The sequence below is a fragment of the Prunus persica genome, chromosome G1 (genome assembly GCF_000346465.2).
Source record: "Prunus persica cultivar Lovell chromosome G1, Prunus_persica_NCBIv2, whole genome shotgun sequence".
NCBI classification, from domain to species: domain Eukaryota; kingdom Viridiplantae; phylum Streptophyta; class Magnoliopsida; order Rosales; family Rosaceae; genus Prunus; species Prunus persica.
In genome coordinates, this window is record NC_034009.1 from 9,423,143 (window position 1) to 9,429,142 (window position 6,000).

Sequence of the window (6,000 nt, forward strand, 5' to 3'; positions counted from 1 at the left end):
CTCTCTCTCTCTCTCTCTCTCTCTCTCTCTCTGTGTGAGCATTATTGAAGCATAATTGTGTGGAGGAGAAATGCCGGATATCAACTTGCACTACTACAAAAAGTGAAAAAGACGACCAGAAAACAACGACGGTCTAAGTGAAAACCGTCGTGGTTTTTAAAAAGACGACGGTTCTAAAAACACCGTCGTTTAATACAACCTTAGACAAAAAAAAAATGGAGATTCAAATGGCTATTCAAAAACAACGACGTACCTAATTAAACAACCGACGTCTATTTGAAACAGATTTTCGCAGTGTAAAATCAATGCCAACAAAGAACGGCAGAAGTTATGAATCGACCGACGTAGAAAGTAAAGACGACGATTTCAATAAAAACCGCCGTTTTTACTCATAAAATAACACGACGAGGTTTTCGTATAAGACGCCGTATAATTACAAACAAATCCACGGCTTTAAAATACAAAATATCGCCGTATTAAATTAATGTACAACGACGGAAAATATAAATATATCGACGTCATTCTCGTATAGTTCTACGACGTTATCTTTAAATCGTACAATAAAATTTAACGTCGTATGTATTCATTTTATACGTCGTACCTTTAATTTTAACCGTCGTCTTAATAAGAATTTTTGTTAACAATTTTTTTCTTTGATTTTCTTATCCTACGTCGGTAGATCTACTTGATGACAAGAATTGAAATAACCACGACGGTTTATATAGAAAACCGCTGACATAATCAGATTTGTCTGAGATCCCAAGGGTTATGAAATCTTACCAGATGGAACTCTGTTCCACATCATAATCTTAACAGATGACACAGATTTGCAATCGAAGAGACAATTTTTGGGAAGTTGATGATGTGTGTGCGTTTGTGTATCTACAAATATTATACCTAACCTCGTTGCAAATTTGCAATCAGAGAGACAATTTTCAACGACGGTTATATTATACCTAACGACGTTTAAAAAACAAATCAACGTCGCTCAACAAATATATTACGTCGTCTTAGTCTTACTTAAGACGACGAAAAACGAAACTTTACATATTCCAGAATATTAATTTCCTTGATTTTAAATTTCCTCCGGAAAAAAAAAACTCTATTTATAACGCACTGTAATTGAAAAATAAACTGAAAGGTCACGGGAAAAAAAATTCTATTCATAATTTAAAAATTCAAATCCACGTCGGTTATATTAAACATAACGACGTTAAATGAAAAGATTCCACGTCGCAAAACAAATATTGCGTCGTGTTAGTTAAAAACGACGGCATAACAAAAAACCGTCGTTGTTTCAAACTGAATTAATTTAAAATTTATTCGGGAAAGCAAAATCTATTTATAATTTTCTCGGGTTAGTAATATTGCGTCGTGTTAGTTTATAAATTCTAGAACATTAATTTCCCTCATTTTAAATTTCCTCGGGAAAGAAAAATCTATTTATCACGCTTTGTAATTGAAAACTAAAACTGAAAGAATTCGGGAAAAAAAACTCTATTTATAATTTAAAAATAAAATCCACGTCGGTTGTATTACACTTAACGACGTTTAACAAAATAATCTACGTCGGTAATTATAAATCTACCGCCATCTTACTTTAATATAGACGACGAGAAAAGACGACGGTAGAACAGAAAACCGCCGTTGTTTCAGTTTCTTTAACAGTTTGGTCCTTTATCTTTCTGCAGGACTTGTACAGTTCAAAGCATTGACAATGTCTTCATCATATCTCCCAGCAAATACTGATTCGATTGCTCATGCTTTGGAGGCCATCTAAAGCCATTTCTATTCTTTATCGCATTCTTGAAACCCATCTTCTTCTTCTGAAGCTCTACGGATAAAGGAAGAGGCTATCACAAATCTGACGGATCTTCTTAGCCAAGAAAATCAAGCAGATTTCCCTGAGAAGCGAACTTTCCTTCGACAGCGAGTGGAGGCTAGGCTTGCATCTCTTTTGATGGAAAGCAAGGAGTATTCAGAAGCACTAAGTGTCCTATCAGGCTTGATCAAGGAAGTGAGAAGGCTAGTTGACAAGCTTCTTCTTGTGGACATATATTTGATGCGAGTAAGCTCAATTTATCTTTGAGAAAGACATCCAAATTATTGTCTTTGAGACGTGAGAGACTGAGAGAGGAAGAACTTGGAACCCTAAATGTAAACCGAAAATGAATGAAAGCGACAAATTTATAGAATAAATTTTTAAAACCAACGGCGGTCCTTACAAAAAAAAACCGCCGTTTAAATTGTAAAATCAACGTCGGTATGATCGACGTATATTACAGAAATCCACGTCAGTACATTAATAAAAACGACGTGTTAAATAATCTACCATGACGCGAGTTATTACTTATGTTCTTTAATTTTTGAGTTTACTACGACGGTACCTACAACACTACTGTCGTATTTATTTACCACGTCCGAAGTTAAATTTACCGTCGTATTTTGTAATTTATACGTCGTAGTTATATGTAACCGCCGTATTATTTTTTTGAAATGGTTTTATATGTAAGCAACTTTTCGTCTACCTGACATACACATGCGCTGTTTCCAAACCCGATTAAAAATTTCAATCTCCCAGAGAAAACTTTTAGACTTTTTTCCTTGTCAGAGCACTGTCAGAGTATCTCATCGTCTTCCTCTCGTCTTCTTCGTCGTCTCTGAACTTAAACATAATCTTCCTCTTGCTTTCATTGCACGCAAAAGGTAAGCTTTCATTTTCACTATTTTGGTTGCTGTTTTGCATGCTCATACGTTTTTTGTTTGAAAAATCTTTTTACCTTTTTTCTGGCCAAAATCATTTTACTTCTTTCCAAGTTCGATAAAATATACAGACAAAGAGGGAAAGTTTCCAACTTTGAAGACAACTACCTCAACTAAATAAGACGACGGTAGCTTCTTATTTACGTGGTTAAATATGTAGACTACGACGGTTCGTCAGTCGTTCTAGCGTCGTCTGAAAATTGACAAAGTTGTTTTTAAAATTATAGTTTCTTTTTTGGCTTGCTTGTTTAATTGCAGGTTTGATTTCTCTGAACAATGGTTTTTGTTTTTCCCTAATTTGATAAAATATAAAGAAAAAGAAAGTAGGGTTGGTATCTAATATAGATGACAGTATCTTATTGTTTTACGTCGTGTGAATGTTAATACCACGACGTCATATTAAAATACCGTCGTCTATATAAGATTCCAAAACTTTCTTTCTTGGCCTTGTATTTTATCAAATTAGAAAACAAAAACCATGGTTCAGAAAAATCAAATCTGCAATCAAACATTCACAGAGAAAGAAAGAAGGGTTTTGGATCCTTATATAGACGACGGTATATTACTACTGACGTCGTGTGAACATCAATACCACGACATTATATAAATATTTCGTCGTTTATAGTTAATTATCACGTCGTTTATAGTTAATTATTTCGTCGTTGTTTAATTACCTTGGTTTTAAACATTTATTACGTCTGAGATTATTTCATTGCGTCGTTTAAAATCATATCATACGTCGTATTTTATTAATAACCGTCGTTTGTGTTCTTAATCTTTTCCTAAAATATTTTCACTTGCAGTTTTGTCTGTAAAAATGGTTTCTCACCAAGACCAAAGTAAGGATTCTGGCTCCAAGAAAAATGGAGGTAAGGAGCTTGGAATGGTACCTCCTCAAGTGAAGCCTTCGAAGAAGATGAAGTTTGCTTCATCATCTGCTGAGACAGAACCAACCAGCACGACAACAATCTCTGATGATTCAAAGTCTGGTCGAGGTATGAGCACAATGCCTCGTGTTGTGAAGAGAAAACTTCAGAAACTGAGGCCAATTGTTGAGTACAATAAAAGGGGGAAAGGAATTGGCCAAGCACATAGTGAGATGCAGTCCTACATTGGTGTGTTGGCACGTTCCAGAGTTCCACTTGTGGACATGAAATGGGCTCAAATCCCCAAGGATATAAAGGAGCAGATTTGGGAAGCAGTTGACATTGCTTTTGTGGTAGGTCAAGGGGGCAAGAACTCTGTGTTAGCTTCTGCTGCCAAGAAATGGAAGGATTTCAAGTCTACACTAACGAGGCATTATATCCTTCCATACACCAATGACAGGGAGAGATTAAGCCAACCCCCTGAAACATATAAATTCATAGAGAAAGCACAATGGGATGCCTTTGTAGCTTCAAGGTTATCCAAAGATTTTGAGTCTGTGCATTCTCAACATGCACAGATTAGGGAGAAACTTGAGTACAATCATCGATTGTCTCGAAAAGGATATGCTGGTTTGGAGGATCAATTGGAGGAAACCATGCCTGGGGTAGAAATTGATCGATCTACCTTATGGAAGAGAGCTAGACAGGACAAACATGGTAACATCCCGGATCCAAATGTGGCAGAGAAAGCAAAATTAATTGTAAGCCTACTCACTCTGTTTTAAATTTTTAGTAAACTGTGAATAATTCTTATTACGTCTTATGTTATATTTTACGTCGTGTGAATGATATTACCACGTCGAAATTTTTTAAAAAACGTCGTTAAAGGTCTAAATCAGGAATCACTACTCTGTTTTCTGTAAATAAAGCATAAGACGTCGGTGGTTTATTCATTTCGTCGTTTTAAAAACTAACCACATCGGTATAACTACCGTCGTGATAAATTATAATAACGTCGATTTATATGTTATTACGTCGTTTGTATATAAATAACCGTCGTCTGTTTTTGTTCTTACTTTTTTATATATCTTTGTTTTAGGATGAATTGCAAAAACAAATCTCGGAAGGCAAAGTCACTGTATCTGGCAGCAATGATGTGCTGACCATGGCTTTGGGCCCCGAGCATCCAGGCAGAGTGAGAGGAGTAGGTGCTGGGATCTCACCAAGGCAATATTTCAATTTACCCAAACCACAGAGAGTGAGCTTTGACGACCGTTTGAAGGACAGTTTAAGAGTTCTCCTTCAAGAAGAGACTAAAAAGATGGAAGCTAAGGCAAGGAAAGAGGCTTTAAGGATGGAGGCTAGGACGAAACAATTGGTAGAGGCTGAGAGGGAGCATTTCCTGAGTCAGCTTTCCCAATTAATTCCCAATTTTGATCCAAGCATGCTTAAACCCAGAATTAGCCAAAGTCCCAAAACTCCAATGTCTGACAAAGCAAGCTGCTCTGGAGGTGATGTGAGATCCCTACATTTAGAGGATGATACTGCCAAAAATAGGAAACATCAGGAAGAAAAGGTAACATATCTGAACTTTGAATTCTCTGTTTTTTAAAAAAAAATTAGACGTCGTTATAAGAAAAGCATGACGACAAGGTATGTTCACATAACTTTGCCTTTTTTATTTGTTTTTCAAAATTTCAGACGTCGATATTTTTATTTAATCCGTCGTTTGTTTAAAACTTAGACGGCGGACTTTTTTTAAGACGTAATAAAATATTTAAACGACGGTTTTTGCACCGTCATTTAAATGGTTTCAGACGACGCTTTATTCATAAAACCGTCGTCTTTATTGAATTACCACGACAGTTTTTTTACCGTCGTTTAAATACTTTTAAGACGACGTTTTATTCCTTAAACCGTCGTCTTTATTGAATTACCACGTCATTTTTTTTATTTCTTTAAACAGGTTATTGAAGTTGGTGCTTATTCAAATATGGAGGCGCCATCTTCTTTAAAAACCCTTTGTCGTTTTGTGGAAACGACACTCCTGCCTGAGGATAAGACACTCCAATTTACAATTGATAAGGAGGTGTTTGGTGGTGAGCGCGATATCGTTGTCTATTTCAGTACGTCGTGTGAAAATTTTATAATACGTCGTTTGTTATACATACCGGTCGTGTGTTTTTTATATATATGAGGTTTCATTCTAAAATAATACGTCGTTGGTTTATTTATTGCGTCGTCTTAACTAACTAACCACGTCGTTAGTATGTACCGTCGTGATAAATATATTATAACGTCGTTGTCTATTTCAGTACGTCGTGTGAAATTTTATAATACGTCGTTTTGTTATACATAACTGTCGTGTGTT